Consider the following 26,894-nt stretch of genomic DNA (forward strand, 5'->3'; position numbering starts at 1 on the left):
CGCTTTCATAGGATACAGTTGGAGACTGAAATATGTCCCGGCATTGTCTTCGACCAACCCTCCCTGCAACACTGACGCTGATTTAATTTGCAACTGACCAGAAGTAGGAAGGTACTGCATCCGCTACATTCCATGTCTGTTGAACGAACAGATCGAAGTGAGTCTGTAAATGCTGTTCGGCTAAGACCACTCCACACCAGTCTCACACACGGTACCCATCCAAGTGCACAAGATCTCTCCAGATGCGTGTATATCGAAGAGATTAGCACCCCTTATCGGTGCATAGTAGATATGAGTGCCCTGTGGTGATTTAACAGAGAGTTAAAAATGTACGTGTGGTTTATGCATGATGGAGCCCCAGAAGGACAGAGTTTGAAGCATTTTACATAAATCAACTGTGCTATCAACTCTAAAGTATTCTTCTAGTGTCTAGGGTCAGTACCACGAGGTATAGGCAGGAGAACATAAACACACACACTCCTAAGACTACACCGTTCTGCACTTAAACACACTATAATATTAAAGCCATGTGGTTTCTGAAATGTTAGTCATGTGGACTGCAACGCTCCTAATACTCTAATGCAGGACATAAATGTCCAACATCTTACATCCACCCTGTAAGCTTTATACCCAACTCAGTACGGTGACAGACTTTAAGATGATAAAACTACTTACTTCTGCACCAGAGAAAAACATAGATTCTTTGTGATACACGCAAAATATAGCTTTCGGGAAGTGTATAGCGTCCAGTGCTCACATCCGATTACGGTTCATAAATTATACCATGCTTCCAAAAGTCCTATAAAATTACCTTCAGTAAAGGAAAATGCATCTTATGAGGAAAGAGACAAATGCACGGCAGCAATGTTTGAAATGCAGCGCTGTTAATACTCCAGTATCAAAAATATATTTACAGCGCGTGATATACATTCTAACTGCAGGTTTCTCTCCGATTACTATGGTGATAAACTGTAAAGTCAACTACCTCGCACACCAAAAAGACTTCGATTATTTGTAACACAAACACTACACAGGTTTCCGGAGGTTTATGAAGTTCAAGCCTGATTACGGTTCGGAAATTATGATTACGTTCACAGCAGTCGTATAAAATGATAATCGGCAGCACCGCCGACAACCAGACTGCACTCCGGAGCGCCAACGAACAGACCAAAAAAATGTGTCTCCCCACAGCGTCGTGCCAAAAAGCGACAAAAGACGAAAACCACTGCCACGCGATACAGACCCGATCGCAGATATCTTAAATGAATACAGAGAAGTGACCGGCGCCAACGGCGGCACGTATCACCCTCTGCCTCCCATTGGAGGCCATGGCCTCCATCAAAACGGACTCTAGGCTTACCCCTGCTGTTCCCCCGGCTTCATTTGACTAAGATGAACACGGAATCGTAAGCAGGAGGACTCCACCTTAACCTCCAGATTAACTGATCTTAATGATTCTTAGCTTAATGATACGACAGGGGCCCTGGTAACGCGGCCTCATTTTGCCCTTAATATCCTGGCTCTTAGTGCGGAAAATTTTTAATAAAGACCACCAATTTTTCCCTCTAAGGGACGTCTTCCCCGATTATATCTGTCAGCTTGTCGATGGTGGGCCAAGCTGTTAATTCACCTTGCCCGCTCCCAATTTTCCCGGCGACTTGCCGGGTAACAGTGGCGGGCAGGTGATCATTAATACCTCACTGTTTTCACACCGGAGAATTCAAGGTATATGTGAACATGATAGAGGCGGGAGTGGCACCTGTAGCTTCATGACGTGCAGAATGAAATGCTTGATAAGCGAAGGTAAAGTGGCATCCCATCTGAATCGGACTCTTAGCATGGTAGATGCTAAGAGCCACCTTTAGGTTTCTGTTGACCCGTTCGGAGAACGAGGCCTTGATATAATATGACACAGTAGTAATATGGGTTAAAACAGAATCCCTTGAAGAATTTTGACAGGAAAGCGAGCGCGTTATCACTCACAATGGACTTGGGTGGCCAAACAAGGAAAGAACCCTCGATGACTGCTAAACCGTAACCTCGGCTGTCACCCCTCAAGTAGGTAACAAATGGGTAGAATGAGAGAACGCGTCTACCACTACCAGCACATACCTATTTCCTTTCTTCGTACAAAGCAAGAGACCGATGTAATGAATGAATATCCGGTCCAGGCAGAATAGCTCCCTCAGATTGTAATAGCCCCCTCCGCGCTCCGGAATCTGCTTTAGCACACTTGCATTGCTCCACGACACGAAATGCCGGGTTACGCGATATACGTTCGGCCAAAACAGATCCTCACGAACCCTGTTCAAGGTTTTGTATAATCCGAGAAGTACTCCCACGGTGGAATCACGGAAATACCTTAACACCATTTTAATCAGATCGACCGGAAGGCAAACCTTTAATTAGCGCTCGTCTCCCACTTACTTAAAAAGCACTCCTTTATTGAGGCGATACCCCGGAAACGCCTCCTCAGATTCCAACTTGTTGCGCGTAGCCGCCGATGTAGGATCCTGCACCTGCTTAACGCTTAAATCACAGAAAAGCCCGAGTGTCTAGGATAGAATAATATTCGCGAGATCAGGCTGAGAATTCTCGTGAACTTCCCCGGACTCTTCCGCGAACATGCGACGGAGCGTATCAGCCACGGAATTCTCGGTTCCCCGAAAATGCTTCACCTGATCCTCACCGCCCACTGTGCTGTGCGGCCCGTCTTGAGAGGCCTGACTAATACCCAACTCTGGGCTTGATTGTCAGTCTCGAGAGGAAAATCCTAATGTTCAAGGCATAAACTGAACTTCTCGAGAGCGAAGAGCACGGCCAGGGCCTTACATTCATAGATACACTACTAGCCATTAAAATTGCTACACCACGAAGATGACGTACTACAGACGCGAAATTTAACCGACAGGAAGAAGATGCTATGATATGCAAATGATTAGCTTCTCAGAGCATTCACACAAGGTTTGAGCGAGTGGCGACACCTACAACGTGCTGACATGAGGAAAGCTTCCAACCAATTACTCATACACAAACAGCAGTTGACCGGCGTTGCCTGGTGAAACGTTTTTGTGATGCCTCGTGTAAGAAGGACAAATGCGTACCATCACGTTTCCGACTTTGATAAAAGTCGGATTGTAGCCTATCGCGATTGCGGTTTATCGTATCGTGACATTGTTGCTCGCGTTAGTCGAGATCTAATAACTGTTAGCATAATATGGAATCGGTGGGTTCAGGATGGTAATACGGAACGCCGTGCTGGATCCCAACGCCCTCCGTATCACTAGCAGTCGAGATGACAGGCATCTTATCCGCATGGCTGTAACGCATCGTGCAGTCACGTCTCGATCCCTGAGTCAAAAGATGGGAACGTTTGCAAGACAACAACCATCTGCACGAACAGTTCGACGACGTTTGCAGCAGCATGGACTATCAGCTCGGAGACCATGGCTGCGGTTGCCCTTGACGCTGCATCACAGACAGGAGCGCATCCGATGGTGTACTCAACGACGAACCTGAGTGAACGAATGGCAAAACGTTATTTTTTCAGAAGAATCCAGGTTCTGTTTACAGCATCATGATGGTCGCATCCGTGTTTGGCGACATCGCAGTGAACGCACTTTCGTCATCGCCATACTGGCGTATCACCCGGCGTGATGGTATGGGGTCACCTCTTGTTCGCATTTACGCCACTTTGGACAGTGGACGTTACATTCAGATGTGTTACGACCCGTGGCTCTACCCTTCACTCGATTCCTGCCAAACCCTGCATTTCAGCAGGATAATGCACGACCGCACGTTGCAGGTCCTGTACGGGCCTTTCTGGATACAGAAAATGTTCGACTGCTGTCCTGGCCAGCACATTCTCCAGATCTCTCACCAACTGAAAACGTCTGGTCAATGGTGGCCGAGCAACTGGCTCGTCACAATACGCCAGTCAATACTCTTGATGAACTGTGGTATTGTGTTGAAGCTGCATGTGCAGCTGTACCTGTACACGCCATCCAAGCTCTTTTTGACTCAATGCCCAGGCGTATCAAGGCCGTTATTACGGCCAGAGGTGGTTGTTCCGGGTTCTGATTTCTCAGGATCTATGCACCCATATTGCATGAAAATGTAACCACATGTCAGTTCTAGTATAATATATTTGTCCAAGGAATACCCGTTTATGATCTGCATTTCTTCTTGGTGTAGCAATTTTAATGGCCAGTAGTGTATAATAATTACTCTCGGCTCTGGTAAGGGGCCGGGACGCATACGCGACCGGGCGTCTATCTTTCCTTGCTGTTCCTCGAGAAGTACCACGGCAATTCCAGAATGGGACGCATCGGTTTGCACGATGAAGGTACCATTAAAATCGGGCACCGCCAAAACTGAAGGATTGGGAGCAGCAGTTTTAATTGATTCAAAGTCACGCTGCTGATCTTGCCCCCAAACGAAATGTTGATTTTTCTTCCGTAAATCATTGAGTGTTGCAGCGATCTGAGCAAAGTTGGAAATGAATTTACGAAAAGCAAATCGCCATCCCGATGCATTGTGTGACGCCCTTCTTATTCCTAGTAGGCGGGAACACTCTGAGAGCCTTAGTGCGCGCATGGTCAATCCTAAACCCTTCTGTCGACAGTAGATGCCGCAAAATCGAAATACAAGATCGACACTAATCTGAGATGTCTAGACTGTCATACCGGTGGCACGCAACCGAGAAGAAACTTGATTGAGATGCTCGAGGTCGTGGAGAAGGATTTACTAAAAATGACCATATCATCCAGATAGTTGTAGACAGAAGTATATTTGAGATCGTCTTAAACAGTAGCCAACGGACGATACAAAACTGCCCGTGGCCAGGCCAAAGGGGCTCGACTGAATTCGAACAGGTTTTAATCAGTGCAAAAATGCGGTTGCCGCCTTAGATTCCTCAGCCAGAGGAATCTGATAGTATCCTTGGTTCAAGGCAAGCACCGTAAAACACTGTGCTCCAGCAAATCAAGTGAAACGGTTATGAAGATCAGGTAGCGGAACAGACTCCAGAATCACCTTTTTATTAAGGGACCGAAAACCCAGTGATAATATACTCAAATAAATAAGAAGCTGGTCAGAGTGCTAAATCATGCACTCGTAACTCGTAACATAACCACAGAGCAAATGTAGAAATGTGTGTGAATTCCTACGGGACCAAACGCCTGAGATCATCGGTTCCTAGACTTACACACCATTTAAACTAATTTAAACTTATGCTCAGAACAACATACACACCCATGCCCGAGGGAGGATTCGAACCGCCGGCGGGAGGAGCCGCGCAATGTGTGACATGGCGCCTCAAACCGCACGGACACTCCGCGCGGCAACCCAGGGCCGATTTATTATATTATACATATATTCCATAGCTCTAAGCATCAGGAAGCGTTTTCAGAAAGTATTTGTATGGGTTGTAGCCATGTATGGAAGGTAAACATGGACGATAAATAGTTTAGACAAGAAGAGAGCGGAAGGTTTAGAAATGCGGTGCTACAGAATAATTCAGAATATTAGATGGGTAGATCACGTAACTAATGAGGAGGTACCGATCAGACTTGAGGCGACACAACTTGACTAGAAGAAGGGCATGTTCTGAGGCGTCAAAGGATCAGCATTTTAGTAATGGAGGTAAGCGTGGAGGGTAAAAATCGTAGAGGGAAACCAAGAGATGAATACACCAAGCAAATTCAGAAGGATGTAGATTGCAGTAGTTACTCAGAGATGAAGAGGCTTACACAGGACAAAGTAGCACGGGGAACTGCATTAAAGTCAGTCTTTGAACTCAAAGCCACAACAGCAACAGGTTAAGTGTAGCGTATGTGCAATATGCGACTAGATAAATGCTGGAGATCTCAAAATCACACTTAGATTGGCTGTAGAATCAAATTATAGCAGCTTTGGATAGTACTAAGATAGTCCTCGTCTCTCCAGTTCGTCATATTGTTATTCAGCTATACTGGAATGCCGAATTCGTAGCGCTGTGTTGCGCCCACGGACTTCGAATACGTCCCACTCCTGGAAACCACATTTTATCGATCAAATTTCACAGTGGGGAAACTCCAACGGAACAGGTGCACAACGGTTTTTGAACGGTCCTACCTGCAGCTCGGCAAGGGCTAAACGGGGATACAATAGAAAAAGACTGAAGTTATTACATCTTCACGGTTATGTGAAGGTAGGGATCCATGTTGACTGCAGATCAGAGCTGAAACAGCAGCTGCACGAAGAAATTGGCATAATATCCCGCTAACAGAGTCACACTTAGAAAATCCAAGGTGCATGGTTTAGTGATTACTAAAGATACGGTATTTATCATCGCGGTCGGCATCATTAAATCTGTAGTTAAATGGAGTCGCAGACAATGACTGCTGGAAATTCGTAGTCAGATACCAGGAGGAGGAAAGTTCTTCTCTCACTTGCAACCTCTCTCCTTCCCCGCGCGGTCTCTCATGATGTTATTCTAAACACGGAGAAAACTTCTAAAGAAATTGGTGCTTAGGTTGCATCCCACGGAAGTCAAGGACAACCATTACTGTTCCCGATATGTACAAGTGGAAAATTCTCAAGAGATGTAGGTGATGCTATTTTACACAGCGAACCCTAGAAAACAGGAAAATCGTAACGAAATGCAGGAAGACTTGCACAAGATCTACGCCTGATGAGGAGATTGGCATAGATTCTCAACATAAACAAATGTTATGGATTGCTTTTAAATAGACTGGAAGACCCATTATTTTGTTTGATTACACGACTGCAAAACAATCACTGGAAGCAGCCACGCCAGCAAAATATCTAGCAGGATGCATACGGAGTGACTTAAAATGGAGGGAGCGCATACAAATAAGCCAGCGCCAGACAGAGATTCTATTACGGTATATGACTGGGTGGTGTCCGTTCTCTAGGGTATGTCCGAAAGAACAGCATACATTCATATAATGTGATTGGCCTAGCTGAGCAATGAATCCACCTTCTTCAGTGCGGATGCACGAATACTTCCTGTGGGAGTCTTACAAAGCGAACGTGGAGGAAATGGGCAGTGGCTGTGGATCCGTGGCGCTCAGTAGGAATGGGAATCGTCCGTGAGGCGTACCGAGATAGTCCGTTCAAGGGCAATAACGCCGTGTCGCGGATAGTGTAGTTGTTGCCTCATCTGCCTAGTAAACAGGAGATCTCTGGTTCGAATACCGGACCACATTTTCACTCGTCTCCGCTGATTTCGTGTAACGTTCAAAATCGTTCAAATGGCTCTGAGGACTATTGGACTTAACTTCTGAGGTCATCAGTCCCCTAGAACTTAGGACTGCTTAAACCTAACTAACCTAAGAACATCACACACATCCACGCCCGAGGAAGGATTCGAACCTGCGACCGTAGCGGTCGCGCGGTTCCAGACTGAAGCGCCTAGAACCGCTCGGCCACGCCGGCCGGCTGAATTTACAAGATGATCCAGAGAAGCTTGAAAAGATTCGTAACATACGTGCTAAGACGGATGTATTATTGCATTCTTATACTATGACGTACGAGTGTTCAGTGACATGTAATGCTCTGAAATGATACAGTACTCGTAGAGTTACGTGATAGGTAAACATTGAGTCCATTTAGATAGAGTCTTAATCAAAAAGTTTTCATTCCAGTTGCCTTTGTTCTACCTCTGACAATATTTCCAACTGAAAATGGCGGTTCGTATCTACACGTTCGTAATCATAGCAGTAAACGAAAATATGCAAACATCAAAAACACAGCACACTACCAACGCTAACGTCATAAAGGGGCGTAGGGATCGCGTACCCATATCTACAAAGTAATCCTCAAAGGCACAACAATACAGAATTCTGGTGACTGTGGTAACAACGGGAGCTGAGATCTATCATCTTCGTGCTCACAGAACAAGTCCTGAATTATGCAAGCTGTGTGAAAGTGGCTCTGTCGTCTTCGGACAAGCATCATTATTAAGGAACAAATGTTGTGCCAATGGACTGCATCTGATTATCCAAAGGAAAGAAGATTGGGTTTAACGCCCCGCCGACATCAAGGCCATATTGTGTAAAGGATGTGGAAGGATATACACTGCGCTCTTTCAAAGGAACCATCCCGGCATTCGCCTGGAGCGATTTAGGGAAACCACAGCATCCCCTAAGTCTGGATGGCTGGACGTCGGTTTGGACCGTCGTTCTCCGGTGTGCTAACCAAATAGCCACCTCGTTCGGTCTGATTAACCAAAATGAACATGCATTCCATGGTAGTAATGCGACCTTGCAGAGTAATCAAGTGGCTCACGGAACACCACGACATAGCTGCCCATATCGTCACCGGATCCTCGCCATGTTTCACTCTTGGTAGACTGCACCGTAGGCTTTCGACGGGGTACGCCAGACAAAAAGTCAGCCAGAAGTTGTAAACAGTATGAAAAAAGACTCGTCCTATCAAAAGACTTTCTTCCATTCCTCCATAGTCCAGATTTTACAGCTTCGGCACCACGCGTTCCTGTTATGGATATTACCATCACTGATGTGTGATTTTAGAATTCCAGTTCGCTCTACAATTGGTAGCTTATGGAGCTCCCTACGTGCTATTTAGCTGCTGACATTAAGTTCTGCAATAACTTGTACGGATGCCGTCGTATTATTTTTTTTTCGTCACAGTCCTGTTCAGTGACGGTGTGTCCGATCACTCGTCACAAACTTTCGTCCATGCTGTGAGCGGATGATGTTTTTCTGCTTACCCTGTATGCGGTATAAAGCTTCGATATGGTGCCTCTTCAGATACGTCGGCAACCGCAGTTAGTGAAGCACCCCCCCCCCCCCCCCCCCCCAGTTACCTCCGTCGTCATGCGCTCACTTTTCTGACCGTGACTTGCACTTCCAACGTATTGAAAACACTGCACAGGTGCCGTTCGTGGTAAGATATTACAGCGCCACCTGAAGGCTTGGCTAGCATCTGCAGTTATGTTGAAGCAAGGTTTCGCTGCGACGTGTTCATATTTCTGTCGAGCACCTCTATATCAAAAAGAGGTCTATAGCGAATCCATGTTTACTGGAACGAATTTGCTTTTATCTTATTTCTATATCTGCAACAGTGAACGCTATTAATTGTGACACATCGTAGACTATGTGTATGTACTGCGGTAGACTCGGAGGTCTAGGGGTACGGCATTTGACTGGTAATCAAAAAGTCCTCGGTCCGGGCTTCGAACAATGCCACCGCTTAAAAACTGAATGAAAATCATCAGGAATAGCGGCCGAGACTTCCGTCAGGAGAAGTCACCTTCATTTAACCAACGGCCTTGTCAAAGGAATGGAGAAGGGTTGGCAAACTTCCCTTAAAGCTGAAATAATCAGTAATGATCAACGACATGAGAAGGCAATGGAGACCACTGCATTAAAGACACATAATATGTATCCACAGGACATGTGGCCTGTAATTTAAAAGTGTCGTGATGATCTCTCCATTGGCAAAAGATTCAAGAATAGTCCTTTATTCGAATTTCCGTAAAGAGACTGCCAGAGGAGAGGAGAACATGACGAGTAGCGGCGTGGAGTCACAGATGTTTCAGCGTGGTAGGTAAGCTAGAAAATCTGAAAATAAATCTAAATATAGTGGAGGTCAGTGAAGTGAAATTGAAAGAAGACAAGGATTTCTAGTCAGAAGAGTATAGGGTGAAATCAACAGCAGCAGACACTGGTGTAACTGGAGTAGGATTGGTTATGAAAAGGGAGGGAGGGCAGGGAGTGAGTTGCTATGAACTGATCAGTAATTGGGCTCAGCAGACTCGACAGCAAACCAGCACCGAAAACGATAGTTCAGGTATGCATGTCGACGCAGCAAGCCGAAGACGGAGGAAAGAGAAAGTATGCGAAGTACTGAACGAATAGTTCAGTACTTAAAGGTAGATGCGAATCTAATAGTCATGGGAATTTCGAATGCATCTACAGGGGAGCGAGTAGAATAAAGTGTTACAGGAGAATGGGGGCTTGGTAGGAGGAATGAGAGAGAAAAAAGGTCAACTGAGTTCTGTAACAGACGTCAGTTAATAGTAGCGAATACCCTGTTCAAGAATCACAAGAGGAGGTCTACTTGAAAAGACCGGAAGACATAGGAAGATTTCAGTTAGATTAAATCATGGTCAGGCTGAGATTCCGAAACCGGATACTGGATTGTAATGCGTGACCAGAAGCAGATATAGATTCATATCACAATTAAGTAGTGATGAAGCGTAGGCTGAATATTAAGAGAATACTCAGGGAGAATCAATTCGAAAAAACTGAGATATGGAAGTGCTAAGAAATAAAGAGGTACGCTTGAAGTTCTCTGACGCCACAGACACTGCAATAAGTAATATCTCAGTAGGCAGTTCCGTTGAAGAGGGATGGACATCTTTCATAGGACCAATCACTGAAGCTGGAAAGAAAAATATACACTATGCGATCAAAAGTATCCGGACACCTGGCTGAAAATGACATACAAGTTCGTGGCGCCCTCCATCGGTAATGTTGGAATTAACTATGGTGTTGGTCCACCCTTAGCCTTGATGACAGCTTCCACTCTCGCAGGCATACGTTCAGTCAGGTGCTGGAAGTTTTCTAGGGGAAAGGCAGCCCTTTCTTCACGGAGTGCTGCACTGAGGAGAGTTATCGATGTCGGTCTGTGAGGCCTAGCACGATGTCGGCGTTCCAAAACATCCCGAAGGTGTTCTATAAGATTCAGGTTAGGACTCTGTGCAAGCCAGTCCATTACAGGCATGTTATTGTCGTCTAACCACTCTGCCACAGGCCGTGCATTAAGAACAGGTGCTTGATAGTGTTGAAAGATGCAATTCCCATCCCCGAATGGCTCATCAACAGCGGGAAGCAAGAAGGTGCTTCAAACATCAATGTAGGACTGTGCTGTAATAGTGCCACGCAAAACAACAAGGGGTGCAAGCCACCTACATGCAAAACACGACCACACCATAACACCACCGCCTCCGAATTTTACTGTTGGCTCTAAACACGCTGGCAGATGACGTTCACCGGGCATTCGCCATACCAATACCCTGCCATCGGGTCGCCACATTGCGTACCGTGATTCGTCACTCCACACAACGTTTTTCCACTGTTTAATCGTCCAATATTTACGCTCCTTGCACCAAGCGAGGAGTCGTTTGGCATTTACCGGCGTGATGTGTGGCTCATGAGCAGCCGCTCGACCATGAAACCCAAGTTTCCTCACCTCCCGCCTAACTGACATAGTACTTGCAGCTGATCCTGATGCAGTTTGGAATTCTTTTGTTATGTTCTGGAAGATGTCTTCCTATTACACATTACGACCCTCTCCAAATGTCGGCGGTCTCTGTCAGTCAACAGACGAGGTCGGCCTGTACGCTTTTGTGCTGTACGTGTCCCTTCACGTTTCCACTTCACTATCACATCGGAAACAGTGGACCTAGGGATGTTGAGGAGTGTGGAAATCTCACGTACAGACTGTGGTATCGATAGCAACGATGCCACGGCCTAAGTGCAAGTTGGCACTACCACAGACACCGACGACAGCGCCCTCTAGCTAGCGCTGTGCAGGTCTACGAGCTCCGCTGCAGATTCAGCCCATTTGATCAAGATCAGGCGGCCGGGGCGCTTCGCTTCAGCTTTGCCCTACATATGACGGGTCTCAGCATCGCACCTCATTGCAAGTTATGAACTCATATATTAAGTTGTTTTTTGCACCAGTAAACCACTTTTACTTACGTGCAGTACCGACGTATTTTTCCTGCTTCTGCTCCTACCCACGCGCCGCCTTCCAGGTGGAATACAAAACAGAAGTATTACCCTAGTGACACCCGATAACCTGACCACGTTCGAAGTCCGTGAGTTCCGCGGAGCGCCCCATTCTACTCTCTAACGATGTCTCATGACTAGAGGTCGCTGATATATGGAGTACCTGACAGTATGTGACAGTACAATGCACCTAATATGAAAAACGTATGTTTTGGGGGTGTCCGGATACTTTTGATCACATAGTGTAGAGTTAAAGACGGTAACTGCAAAGAAACCATAGGCAACAGAAGAAATACTTCAGTTGATCGATGAAAGGAGGAAGTACATGAATGTTCAGGGAAATTCAGGAATACAGAAATACAAGTCACTAAAGAATGAAGTAAACTGGAATTGCAGGGAAGCTAAGGCGAAATGGCTCCACGAAGAGTGTGAAGAAATCGAAAAAGCCGACCGGGGTGGCCAAGCAGTTCTAGGCGCTACAGTCTGGAACCGCGAGACCGCTACGGTCGCAGGTTAGAATCCTGCCTCGGGCATGGATGGGTGTGATGTCCCTAGGTTAGTTAGGTTTAAGTAGTTCTAAGTTCTAGGGGCTGATGACCTTAGAAGTTAAGTCCCATAGTGCTCTGAGCCATTTGAACCATTTTTGAAATCGAAAATAAATGATTGTCAGAAGGACTGACTCTGCATTTACAAAAGTAAAAACAACCGTCGGTGAAATTAAAATGAATGGTAGTAACGTTAAGAATGCAACGGTAATTCCACTGTTAAGTGCAGAGGAGAGAGCGGACAACTGGGAAGAGTACACTGAGTGCCTTTATGATGGGGAGAATTTCCCTGGCGACGTAATAGAAGTAGAAACACAAGTCGATATAGAAGAGATAGGGAATTCATTGTTAGAATCAGGATTTACGAGAGCTTTGGAAGACTTAAGATCGAATAAAGCTGAAGGTATACATAATAGTCCATCAGAATTTCTAAAATATGCCGGAAGTACCAATAAAACGACTATTCACGTTGGTGTGACGAAAATGTAAGTCTGGTTGATATACCATGTGACTTTCGTAAAAATATCATCCACACAATTTCGAAGACTCCAAGAGCAGACAAGTGTGAGCGTTATCGCACAGTCATTTTAACAGCTCATGCATCCAAGTTGCTGGCAAGAACAATATACCAGAAGAATGTAAAAGAAAACTGAGGACCTGTTAGATGAATATCAGTTTGCCTTCAGGTAAGGTAAAGGCACAGAAGAGGCAGTTCTGATATGGCGATTGATAAAGGAAGCAAGGCTAAAGAATAATCAAGACACGTTAATATGAGTTATCGATCCGGAAAAAGCGTTCGACAGTGTCAAATGGTGCAAGACGTTCGAAATTCTGAGAAAAAAATGAGTAAGCTATAGGAAAAAATGGGTAATATACAACACGTACAAGGACCAAGAGGGAAGAATAAGAATCTAAGACCAAGAACGAAGTGCTAGAATTAAAAATCGTGTAAGAGAGGGACGCAGTCTTTCGCCCCTACTGCTCGATCTATGCATCGAAGAATCACTGGCGGAATTAAAATTAAGGGCGAAAGGATAACATTCACTGATGACATTGCTACCCTGAGCGTAAGTGAGGAAGAATTACAGGATCTGCTGAGTGGAATACACAGTTCAGTGACTACAGAAAATGGATTGAGAATAAATGGAAGAAAGACGAAAGTAATGAGAAGTAGCAGCAATGAGAACTGCGAGAAACTTAACATCAGGACTGGTGATGAAGAAGTAGATGAAGTTGAGGAATTCTGCTACCTAGGCACCAAAATAATCCATGACGCTCAAAGCGAGGAAGACATAAAATGTAGATTGACTCTAGAACGAGGAGGTTCTCCGTAGAATCTGCGTGGAAATAAATACATGAAAAACACTGACAGCGGTTCTAGGCGCATCAGTCCGGAACCGCGCTGCAGGTTCGAATCCTGCCTCGGGCATGGATGTGTGTGCTGTTCTCAGGTTAGTTAGGTTGAAGTAGTTCTAAGTCAAGGGGACTGAAGACCTCAGATGTTAAGTCCTATAGTGCTCAGAGCCATTTGAACCATTTGAACCGAAAAGACTGACAGGAAGAAGGGACAGGATGAAAGGGACATCTGCCTAGATGTCACGGAATAACCATCGTCATACTAAAAGGAGGTGTTGAGGGTAAAAACTGTAGAGGGAGATAGATAATAGGATTCATCCGGCAAATAAGTGAGGACGTAGGCTGCAAATGCTACTCTGAGATGAAGTGATTGGCACAGGAGGGGAATTCATGGTAGTCTACATCAATGCAGTCAGAAGACTGATAAATTAAAACTAAACAAATAAACAGCTCATACATCTCGTGAAAACATTAAAGCTAGAGGGGTTGAAGCTCACACCAACAGTCGATCTTCCCGAGCACCATTTGTGATTGGAACATGAAAGGCAGCTCGATCACCGACACGTTCCCTGTTGGAAATCTCTGTCTCCAAGCTCGCTTTGGCTGAAATGAACCGGCGCCTATAATATATCGAATCTCAAAGAGCCTTCTGTACACATAGGGATAAAATATGTCACTCTCTGAGAATAGATTGCCAGAATGTTTCTGTACTAAAACGAATAATCTACGAAAGAGTTTTAAATGAATATTGCATTTAAAAGCAAATTATATGGTCAAGAGCAGTATATTTCATTTCATTACCCTTTAAGCCGCACAGCACGTTTACTCAAGAGCGTAAAATGTATGGCTGAAGTACGAGCACATGCTGTGAATCTGCACTCGTCGGTGCAGCGCAGTGCTGGACGATCTTGTCTGTGCATTCCGGCCCCATCTGGGTTGAATCGTAATTAGCCGCATACCGCCCCATGTGCCTCGTTCGGCTGCAGCTGGAAATTTAGCTTCCCTACTAATTGCCGCAGACGGCAGAGATTCCTCCAGAGAGCATCCGGGCAGCGCGCACTCTTACGATCGCTGGTCGGCTGTAATTTCACTTACAGCGCCAATGAGACTCGCTTTCCTGCCGTCTGCTTAACGCATCACTGTGTTACCTTTGTAAGAACCTTCGCTTCATGGGCGTAAGTTCATAATTAAATTATTCACTTCGTAAAAAAAGTCTATTTTTCCCAGTACATTTAGAGAATGTAGGTTTATTTCTAGCACGAGCTATCGCTCAGTTCTGGCAGATAACAAATAAAAACCACCAAGCCTTTACAGTCCATCTGTAATTGATCAAACGGTGCTAGAAGGCACAATTAGTACTTCACGAACACAATTGACGTCACGAACAAGTGACTATTCACTGCCGCGCGGGATTAGCCGTGCGGTATTAGGCGCTGCAGTCATGGACTGTGCGGCTGGTCCCGGCGGAGGTTCGAATCCTCCCTCGGGCATGGGTGTGTGTGTTTGTTCTTAGGATAATTCAGGTTAAGTAGTGTGTAAGCTTAGGGACTGATGACCTTAGCAGGTAAGTCCCATAAGATTTCGCACACATTTGAACATTTTTGACTATTCACAGCAGTAGAGGGTGAAACCCAAACTCACACAGAAAATTTCAGGAGATGTGCAGGAATATTGTCTATTTTCAGTGCCTCGTTACATAATCATAGTCGTCATCATCAGTGTTCTGCCCCAGGGCAGGTCTTCACAGTGGCTCTCCCTATGCCGTCCAGTCATTTGCTACCCTCTTCGTTTTCTCTTGTTTCCTATCCGTATACTAATCACCATCTGGTACCTTGTGCGTCCCCTTCTTGTTCAGCCATTCGCCGTTCCTTCGATAGCACCCATTAGAAGACAATCTCTTCTCACTCAGTGTCCAAGCCAATTGTGTCTTCCTGATTACCTTTAAGATTTGTCTCTCTCTCCTACTCTTTTCACCAACTCCTCATTTCTTGTTCTGTCACGCATTTTATCTTTTCAGTCCTTCTCCAAATCCACATATCAAATGCTTCTATTCTTTTTTCCTCTCTCTTCAGTGTCCACATTTCAGCTCCGCATAATGCCGCTCTCCATATGAATCTCTTCGCCAGTCTCTTCCTCAGGTCCCTGTCCATGCACCCACACAGAAGCCTCCTTTTCTTATTAAATGCCTCCTTGGCAATTCGTATACGTGTTTTCAACGTCTTATAACATGTCATGTCATCCATAATAATACTTTCCAGACATTCCAAAGCACTAACTTCATCTTCCTAGCTTAACTTTACAATTGTTGTCACTTTTCTTGCACTTGCACTTAGTAATTGTCAATCCGAATTCCTCACAGATCTTATTTAATTCTTTTAACGTTCCAGGCACAGTTCTTTCTCTCTGTCTGCCAATAGCCCCATATCATCCGCAAATCGAATGCATTCTATCCTCATATCGCCAACATCACTCCTCTGTTATGTTTCACACATTTCTGAGTAATACGCTCCAAAAATATATTGGTATTGGGAGCGGCAGCAGCCTTGTCTCAGTCCCCTTCCAATTGTGCTTTGCTCTATCATCTCCTTCCTAATTTGTAGTACTATTTTCTGTTGTAGATAGAGGTTTTTAATCAGCCTTCTATCTCTCCAGTTGACACCATTCTTCCTTAGAATTTCCATTTATTTATTATACTGTACTCTAGAAGAGGCATTCTCCAAACCAATCAAAACAGTATAAACTTCTCTTCATCTTTCAGTGTATCTCTCACCCATAATTCTCAGCAGCTCATTTACTTCTCTTGTACCCTTCCCTCGTCTAAATTCCTACTGTTCCTCTGCAATACTTTTCTCCAGTCTTCTGTGAAGTCTTCTATTTATCACCCTTAATAAAAGTCTTGCTGCATTAGAAATCAAACTTACAGTTCTAGCATCCTCACATTTTGCAAAAAACAGACATAATGTCTGATGGGATACTGCAATCGCTAGTTATACAATGTCACTTATAATCCGTCTTTACTGCAAAAAAGACGGATTATAAGTAACATTGTATCGTCACATCTCTTCATTTCTTCTCATTCCTCTTCTTCTCAATCGGTATCATTACTGCAGAGAGATAGTCATCCGGTCGTAATAAAATGTGAATGTGATTATTCATTTTGGGATCTGAATTACGCTATTTCTCTGGAATTACCTCTACATCAACGAAAAAACTGCAACATTCAATCACCAAACGATTGTAATACGCGTAATACTGTCGAGGGCAATGGAGTTAGCGAGTGGATCTCTTCTGGTGGTGGATGGAGATGTAAGCAATGAAGGCAAAGAAGTGTTATCAATAATTAACCATTAAGAGACCTACTGCAGACATCTGCAGCTGGGACGACCTCAGTTCATATTTCGGACTTTGAGGCAGCGGGTAGGTCTTTGGCAGGTGTAACAGAGTGAGGGCGACTTAGCTTCGTCATCAGGCAACGGTCGTTGCTTGGCAACCCCGCTGATGCCTATGGCAGAAGAATGTTGGTGAGTGCACGACAGAGAACAACACATGGGAGGTATCGGTGCATAGGATAGCTGTGCTGATGACCTACTCGGCTGGACAAACGTGTCTTGTAAATGCAGACCAATGTACCAACGCATATTTCAGTGCCATCAAAGCTTCCTAGACGCCATCATTGCGAAAAAAACTAGATTACCATTGAGGAAGCACCCAGTATGGCTGCCGCTCGCACCCTGAATACGCCAAAAACTGAACACAGATCAATCTTGAAAACACGAAGAAGATGTACTGAACTGTGAAAAAAAGAAGCAAACAGAAACAGTGAACGGTCCAAGCTGAAGATGTGCAACATCGAGTGACTTGCAAGAACAGTGCCATCGTGGGTGTTAGGTCTACAACACGGTGTTGGTCTACAATGCGGAAAATCCGTCTTCAAACCTTCTTCGTGCGCCCTTTTCTTTTCTTCAAAAGTTTATGAATAGTCTGTCACCTCATTGGCGTATCTGTTCTTCTGTAGTCTTGGTAATTGTCATACTACACACTGGTTATAGAATATGAGTCATGTGGTAAGAATATCTTACCGTCGCAAGTAAATGTGATGAATAGTGAGAGCAGGCGAGATGCCACATAGAGCTCTCACTGAAATCAACAAATATATGGGTGTGAACTATGTTACAAAGAAGGAATTGAGCAGTCAAAAGACCCAAAACGGAACAAGAGCATAACATGTTGAACTTGTGTGGAACAAATAGGAGGTACGTTCCTCTGGAGTTCCCTTCGTTACGTGTCGCTGTTGCAAACGGACGCTTTACCACGATACAAACACAAATTTGAATACAGTGAAGCGATAAGACGATGATCGGACAGACCATATATGGCTTCGCTGTTTTCAAATTTGTTCCACATAGGTTCAACATGTTATGCTCTTGTGTTCCGTTATGGGTCTTTTGATATACAGGGTGTTACAAAAAGGTACGGCCAAACTTTCAGGAAACATTCCTCACACACAAAGAAAGAAAATATGTTATGTGGACATGTGTCCGGAAACGCTTACTTTCCATGTTAGAGCTCATTTTATCTCTTCTCTTCAAATCACATTTATCATGGAATGGAAACAAACAGCAACAGAACGTACCAGCGTGACTTCAAACACTTTGTTACAGGAAATGTTCAAAATGTCCTCTGTTAGCGAGGATACATGCATCCATCCTCCGTCGCATGGAATCCATGATGCGCTGATGCAGCGCTGGAGAATGGCGTATTGTATCACAGCCGTCCACAATACGAGCACGAAGAGTCTCTACATCTGGTACCGGGGTTGCGTAGACAAGAGCTTTCAAATGCCTCCATAAATGAAAGTCAAGAGGGTTGAGGTCAGGAGAGCGTGGAGGCCATGGAATTGATCCGCCTCTACCGATCCATCGGTCACCGAATCTGTTGTTGAGAAGCGTGCCAACACTTCGACTGAAATGTGCAGGAGCTCCATCGTGCATGAACCACGTGTTGTGTCATACTTGTAAAGGCACATGTTCTAGCAGTATGATAACGTGCTCCATTGAGCGTAGGTGGAAGAACATGGGGCCCAATCAAGACATCACCAACAATTCCTGCCCAAACGTTCACAGAATATCTGTGTTGATGACGTGATTGCACAATTGCGTGCGGATTCTCGTCAGCCCACACATGTTGATTGTGAAAATTTACAATTTGATCACGTTGGAGTGAAGGATGAGGGAAGGAAATGAACAATGCCATTTCAAAAGAAACATCGCTGTATTCATCCTAAGCGAATGTCTGAAGGAATGCCTGATGGAAAAAGGAGTGCAGGATTTCATTGCAACTGTGCGAAAGTTTTATGTCCAACCAAATAGCCACAGGCAGGTCAAACTAGCCCTCCTCGTTTCCTTCCTTATTTCCTTTCTTTCTTCCTTTAAATGGGCGACTATGGATGTAATTACAACATTAACATAAATTTGTATGGCCAAGGTCTGATCCACTTGAGAAGGTACGTCGATCCAAGTTTATTTTTCCTTATTTTCTTAAGACTCATACATTATGATTAGTGATATAAACGTTTATGTAAACATCAGACAACAGTTGCTTATCGCACTCTAAGATGTGAATGTTAACGTACCACACGCTAATTTTCCAACCATCAATCAACATGGTACTCCTCTATGGTTGGATGGATATTGCAGGAATTCGTTATCACACTATCGACACTTTCTTGAGGACAGAAACAAATTCAACATTCATTATATTCCCATTTAGAGGAAAATTTAAGTTGAAGCTTTAGCCCTGCAATATCGAGTATAGGAGATCTTGCACGCCATTAGCTACTTGTCTGTAGCTTTTAAAAAGATGGACATTCAGATACTTTGTCGTGCAGTAAATCTTTTCTTGAGTGCAACACAGCTTAGTTACATGGCTGCTTCCACTCCAGCAGCAGCACAGAATATAGCGCCCTTTCGTGTATTACTTTTTGAGCTCCTAACTAGAAGCGATTTACCTTCATTCACCTCTATGTTGTATAGTTTGTTTCTTAAATTAGTTGCGTGTTTGTGTGTTTACTGGGCACAGTCCGGCGTTTTAGTTGCTGTGCAGTTTATACCTGTATATTGTGTTTGCTGGATAAATGTTGGTGACGATGAGTTTGAAAATAGTTCATATTTCGTAGTATTTCAGATCCTGTGAGTTAACTGTGGTCCGCCCTACACATCTTGTGCTGTGATTACGCATATTTTTCCCGAGTAATGCTTGTCGATGCTCTTCACAGGATACGGCCGGATTTCATCGACCTGACGACACGGTATTTCGACGTCGCCGTGATTGTGCAAATGTACTCTCACCCGAAGATGGCTGACCATTGAAATATAGTGTGTCAGGACGATGAAACCCGACCGCATACCCGTGAAGAGCACCAACGTCTTATGTTGATTCGGTGTAGCCTGTATTCAGCGATCAGACATGATTTTGTGCATTTTCGTGCTGCGACTTTCGTACACCAGTAATTATTCCTTCATGATTTCACAGAGAAATAAGTAAAAAACTTTTGCTTATAACAACACTGACAATTATATTTTTCTCCTAAACATTTTTATTACAGAGCACTGTTATTGTTGCTCGATACAACCATCGCACTCAACATCTCATCACACACAGAAATAGTTAGTTCAAAAATTGAATGTAGTCTAATCTTCAACTCTCATTTACAACTTCACATACATTGAATTTTTTCGTTATCATTAATCTGTAAAATTTATCGAAAGCTTTTGTAATAAAGGTTAGCACCAAAACAAAAGAAAAATTAACGACTCTTTCTTCTTTCGTTATGTTTAGATAGATTACATCTGTCCACTCTGGATACTGGCATCGACTACTTCATTTCCTTCGATGACAGTATACAGTAAAGATATCACGATATTTTTGTGTGGAAGTCACGTACCATTTAACAATGAGAAATATTTTTGTGGATGTAACACGGTCCGAGAATTTAATCCTTCACTGTTGGACCAAAGGATGAAGTTGGTTGTTAGGGTTTGCATTCTTACATATTTTGGAGTGAACAAGGGTTATCCCTTATCTGACAATTGTAATTTAAATCTTCATATATTACTTTAAAAATTACAATTTCTACATCTCATAGTCACATAAGATTATTTTGAGTTTACTGTCATATTTACAAATAGATAATTATATACTGTCCTTTTTTCTTACCATGTCTTTATTATGCGTAATTTAGTGTCCATACACCTTTTTTGGAAGTCTTTACACTTTTTCTCCGCATCGGAGGTACATTGATTGTGGGTAGTGGAGGCGTATTTGTTGGGTACAACTGCCAAAGCTGCAGCGCTGTCAGCTCGTCGGCTTACAGGTATCAGCTCGCACCTTGCGGTGCTAGTCCGTCTCACTGTGCGCCCATAGTTGTCTGGTGTCCCTTAGCCATCTTCTCCAAGGAATACAACGTGTCATCTGTGGTAGAATGACCAGAAGAAGACTCCACAAATGATCCATACAGTCAAAACCTTCAAAAAGTATTTTTGCCATGCGATTACAAGTAGTTTTATGAAGTTACAGTTCGACCCTCAATAACGATCATGATCTCACTACCGTCCAGAGCACACTTCACCGTACACACCCTGCGAATCGTATCACTGAAGTCTATGCCCCCTAATGTGAACCATTTAACACATTTTTAATAAGAAGACTGCAAATATATCTCACGAGTCATGTCACAAATTCAGTTTATTGTCTCGGTTTCTTCTGGAGGCATAAGAATCGTTCCATATTTTCCGTGCACCTTTATACCACTTTCACATACAAATCCATTAAAATACAATTTTCGATACCTATTTACTCTACAATACGTACTACTATATACACTTTGTAGCACGAACATGTTGAAACCAACGTTTTTAAAGAAGAGGACTTTCCACGAGCCAGTATTCTTTATATTTGATTGTTTTAGAATAGAAGTAAATTTGAAAGTTTATTTAGGGTAATTAGAGATTCTTTCCTATTTTAGGTAAATAGATACATCTTAGTTGGTCAGTTCTCCACTAAACTTCAAGATCTTCATCAGGATTCTATTACATCTACGCCTGTGACTATATTCAATTGAATGTGTGCGTGTGACTACATTATTAAGGAAAGAACATTTTCTGAGAATACAAAGGAAAAAATAATGCAGAGTAACTTAATCTTGAATTACTCTGCGGTGCATCATGTACTAGAACATTCAAGTGACAAACTCGATAAGGAATCGACACTGTGTCTTCCTTCTGCATTGTCGAAGTTTGATTGTTTCTATCTACAAAGTGATACGTTTTACATCATCTAAATTTACTGTTCGTGTTGTATATGTTCATAGTTTATTTTTATTTTTTACGCTAATGCAAATCAATATTTGTCTTGAGTCAGTTTTAATTTAATTCTTCTTATAATTACAGATATTTATAGAGTTATGCCATTGCTTATTTGGCATATTGTCTTAAAAGAAGTCTATTTCATTTTTGTATAGAATGTGTACTTGACTATTCTATTACGATGATTTTTATATACTAACAATATATAATGTTTGAAATCGCAAATGTAACAAATTACGCAAGACATGTAACTCCATTGACATACATAGTTGATTATTGCCCCATAGTGCATTATATGAATATGCAAATGATCGCATCTATGTGAGGTCAGACAGGGTTGTCGTTACACTGCGTAATGTAATATTTTTTGCTCTATCATATGAAACGAGCGTTACCAAGTGATTTTCAACTCAGTGCTTTCGTGAATCATTGCGTGTATCATTTCTGAAAGTACTCTCATTGTGATTACTGCTACTGTATCTTCTACGTCCTACGATAATGAGTATTCACGAGTATTTCACTATTGTACTTTGAATTCATCTTCACGTACACTGATAAACCAAAAGATTACGACCACAGCCCACCGACACGTTGGATAACCCCTACTGGCGTTGCGGCCACGTGACGTGGTAGCAAAAACATGTACGCAGAGCAGACGCGGACGGATGATCATCCTAGCGAAGATATGGGTTCCAAACTGGGAAATGCATTGAGATAACTGACTTTGGCAAAGGGCAGATTTTTATTATGCAGAGCCCGTGAACGAGTACCTCGAAAACGGTGAAGCTGGCCCAATGTTCACGTGCTAATGTCTTGAGCATCCACTGAAAGACGTTGAAGGACAGTGAAATTAGCACTAGACGCTAAATAGTTGGACGTTGGCGACTCTTCCCAGAACGTGGGGTTCGGCGATTTCTCTGCTCTGTAAAGTAGGACAGATGGAGATATGTGGAATCTCTGCAGAAGGATCACGATGCTGGTGCACAGGCAAGTGTATCAGAGCAAACGGTTCATCGTACTTTGTTGAACATGGAGTTCCGCAACAGACCACCCCTACTTGTTCACATGTTGACCTAACGACAGCGTCAATTATGACCGCAGTGGGCACAGGATCATCAGGATTCGAAGTCGATCAGTGGAAACATATTCCATGAAGTTTCGGGATTGCAGCCGAATAACGTCGACTTCCTGCCACGATATTTCGACTGATAACCATTCAGCCATCTTCAGGCGAGTGTTTTGCGCTGGAGGTTGCCAGTTCAAGTGGCTACATTTATAACAAAAGTAGTTGCGAAGATACATACGCGAAAGTAGCCGCTACATGAGCGGTCTCTGTCGGGTTATGTTCTCTCTTCAAATACTGTTCCATATGCGACGCTCAAGCGCGTGCGTAATGTGATATTACGAGTACATGTGCGCTTTCTGTTGGAACGCACACTCGCGAACTTAAAATTCAGATGTCAAAATTAATAAAATGTTACTAGTCCCTTCACTGGTCATAAAAAGTTTTCTTCCTGAAGAAAGTAAAGAAGTCACCGGGTCCCTTGCCTTATACAGTAGACAGCCGCAATCAAGATTAATAAATTCTAGCGCTGAACGTATTTCCTTTCCATTGATTCCTTAATAATTGAGTCCCAGAAGGATCTCATGGAGACCAAGATATCCGTGGCAGAGTAAGGTAGACTGAATGTCCTGTGGAGATTCAATGACTATGGCTGACTCACTGGGCTGCGAAAAGCGTGTGTGGCGATCACTTTCAAAGCATCTCTCACGCTTTGTGCGCGTCGTCTGACCACACTGATGAGGTATTCTGCAGACTACAGCCTTCTCCAATCCCAGATCACTTTCCGCCGAACCGAGAAGAGCACCAATCTTTGCAAGTGGGCGAAATATTACTCTGACATGACGTTTTCTTAAATTAACTGAGCCATAGGGGATTTGCAATCGATTTTGCGTGCCTTGACTTCTGGTATTATTCACTGGCGCTACTATTGGCAGCACGAACTAACTGTAGCTTGTCGCTGATTATCTCAGGCAGAGCGAGTCCTAAAGTAGGTCTTGAGCAGCGTTGCTGGGGCAGCAAGAGCGAGGCAGCAAGTGACAGCGGACTAGGCATCACGGGCCGAGTTCCGGACATAGTGGGTCAGTCCACCGTTAGTCCTGTTTACGTCAAGATTTGGTGTAACTCGCGAAGTCGGAGTTATGACACAGCTGAGTAAGGAGTCCTTCTGTCCGCACCCGCTGATTCGTCCTGCTTTAATATTCCATGTTGTGCTGGACTGGGTGCAGGAAGCCACACTGGATATTTCAAGGATTATCAAATATCTGCCATATCGTGCGTTTGTGGTCAGTATTGCTCACACTACGACACGCCCACCTCTGTTGCCTGTGCTTGGCTAACTGAAATATTTGTCTGGGCGTAATTCTCTGAGCTACAGCTCTGCTGTTTCAGATTATTTATATTTCTGATCAGTCAAATATATGGCTGTATATGTAATTGTGCCTGGATCCGGCATTTCTGTTTGTCACTGAGACCATTATAGTGTATTTGTGTTGGCTATACTTTCATTATAGACCCAACACCAGAAATTAAATTCATTGTTAACCTTAATGTTAAATTTTCCCATTGATATGGACATCGCTTTTCTTGTGCCTTAGTGTTCTGGGAAAGTGTTTCGGCAATACGCCTTGGCAAAAATTTTGCGGGTTAAATTGTGATCTTAAGTATTTTAAGGATTTTGCGTTTAATCTTTTATTTTAAATGCAGTTTTCTTCAACAGAAACTTCCTGTACTTAATATATGTGTTAAAATTATGTTGTAGATTTCCACGTTTAAATACCACGGAAGGAAGCATTGCTTTGTAAGATCTAATTATTAAGTACCACCTCGTAGAGGTCAGCTCCTCATTTTCCTTACAGAACTGTTTGGTTCACGCAAGGTTTCTCGCTGTGTGGTTTGGTTAAATTACTGTCAGATCTTATTCTCTGGAAATTTCTTAAGTTTCCCCGTATCAAATTTTATTCCCCTCAATAGTTTAAAAGACATTAACTTCGCCTACTTACAAAAAAAAAATCATACAGTAGGTACCCTAATAAATATCCAAATGAATGAACATCAGCTAACATATTTTAATATATATATATATTTGATATTTATTAGAGTACCGTGCAAAAATCTGAAATAAATTGGTGAAGAACATTTCTTTATCTTTGAAATCAGCATTAAATAATATATTGAAAATATTTTAGCTGATGTTCATTCATCTGGGTACATATATACAAGGTGGTCCATTGATCTTGACCGGGCCAAATATCTTACGAAATAAGCGTCAAACGAAAAAACTACAAAGAACGAAACTTGTCTAGCTTGAAGGGGGAAACCAGAGGGTGCTATGGTTGACCCACTAGATGGCGCTGCCATAGGTCAAACGGATATCAACTGCATTTTTTAAAATAGGAACCCTCATTTTTTATTACATATTCGTGTAGTACGTGAAGAAATATGAATGTTTTAGTTGGACCACCTTTTTCGCTTTGTGATAGATGGCGCTGTAATAGTCACAAACATATGCTTCACTATTTTAGACGAACAGTTGGTAACAGGTAGGTTTTTGAAATTAAAATACACAACGTAGGTACGTTTCAACCTTTTATTTCGGTTGTTCCAATGTGATACTTGTACCTTTGTGAACTTATCATTTCTGAGAATGCAGGCTGTTACAGCTTGATTACTTGTAAGTACCTCTTTGATTCAGTAAATGCTCAAAACGATGTCCGTCAACCTCAATGCATGTGGCGATACTTCTAACGACATTCCTCTCAACAGCGAGTAGTTCGCCTTCCGTAATGTCCGAACATGCATTGACAATGCGCTGACGCATATTGCCAGGCGTTGGCGGTGGATCACGATAGCAAATATCCTTCAACCTTCCCCACAGAAAGACATCCGGGGACGTCAGATCCGGTGAACTTGCGGGCCATGGTATGGTGCTTCGACGACCAAACCACCTGTCATGTAATATGCTATTCAGTACCGCTTCAACCGCACGCGAGCTATATGCCGGACATCCATCATGTTGGAAGTACATCGCCATTCTGTCATGCAGTGAAACATCTTGTAGTATCATCGGTAGAACATCACGTAGGAAATCAGCATACACTGCACCATTTAGATTGCCACCGATAAAATGGGAGCCAATTATCCATCCTACCATAATGCCGCACCATACATTAAATCGCCAAGGTCGCTGATGTTCCACTTGTCGCAGTCATCGTGGATTTTCCGTTGCCCAATAGTGCATATTACTACGGTTTACGATACCGCTGTTGGTGAATGACGCTTCGTCGCTAAATAGAACGCGTACAAAAAATCTGTCATCGTCCCGTAATTTCTCTTGCGCCCAGTGGCAGAACTGTACACGACGTTCAAAGTCGTCGCCATGCAATTCCTTGTGCATAGAAATATGGTACGGGTACAATCAATGTTGTTGTAGCATTGTCAACAACGACGTTTTTGAGAGTCCCGATTCTCGCGCAATTTGTCTGCTACTGATGTGCGGATTAGCCGCGACAGCAGCTAAAACACCTACTTGGGCATCATAATTTGTTGCAGGTCATGGTTGACGTTTCACATGTGGCTGAACACTTCCTGTTTCCTTAAATAACGTAACTATCCGGCGAACGGTCCGGACACTTGGATGATGTCTTCCAGTATCGACCTTTTCCGCAATTGGTAAACGGTCCATTTTAACACGGGTAATGTATCATGAAGCAAATACCGTCCCCACTCGTGGAATGTTCGTGATACCACGTACTTACACGTTTATGACTATTACAGCTCCATCTATCACAAAGCGGAAAAAGTG

At 43.4% G+C, this 26,894-nt stretch overlaps 1 protein-coding gene across 1 annotated transcript in view; it reads left to right on the forward strand.

Moving 5' to 3' along the window:
* LOC124798993 (regulator of G-protein signaling 7-binding protein-like) overlaps positions 1 to 26,894 on the forward strand; it is a 314,968-nt gene that overhangs the window by 40,192 nt on the left and 247,882 nt on the right. The gene's annotated exons all lie outside the window — the stretch shown is intronic.

The sequence above is a fragment of the Schistocerca piceifrons genome, chromosome 5, assembly GCF_021461385.2.
Source record: "Schistocerca piceifrons isolate TAMUIC-IGC-003096 chromosome 5, iqSchPice1.1, whole genome shotgun sequence".
NCBI classification, from domain to species: domain Eukaryota; kingdom Metazoa; phylum Arthropoda; class Insecta; order Orthoptera; family Acrididae; genus Schistocerca; species Schistocerca piceifrons.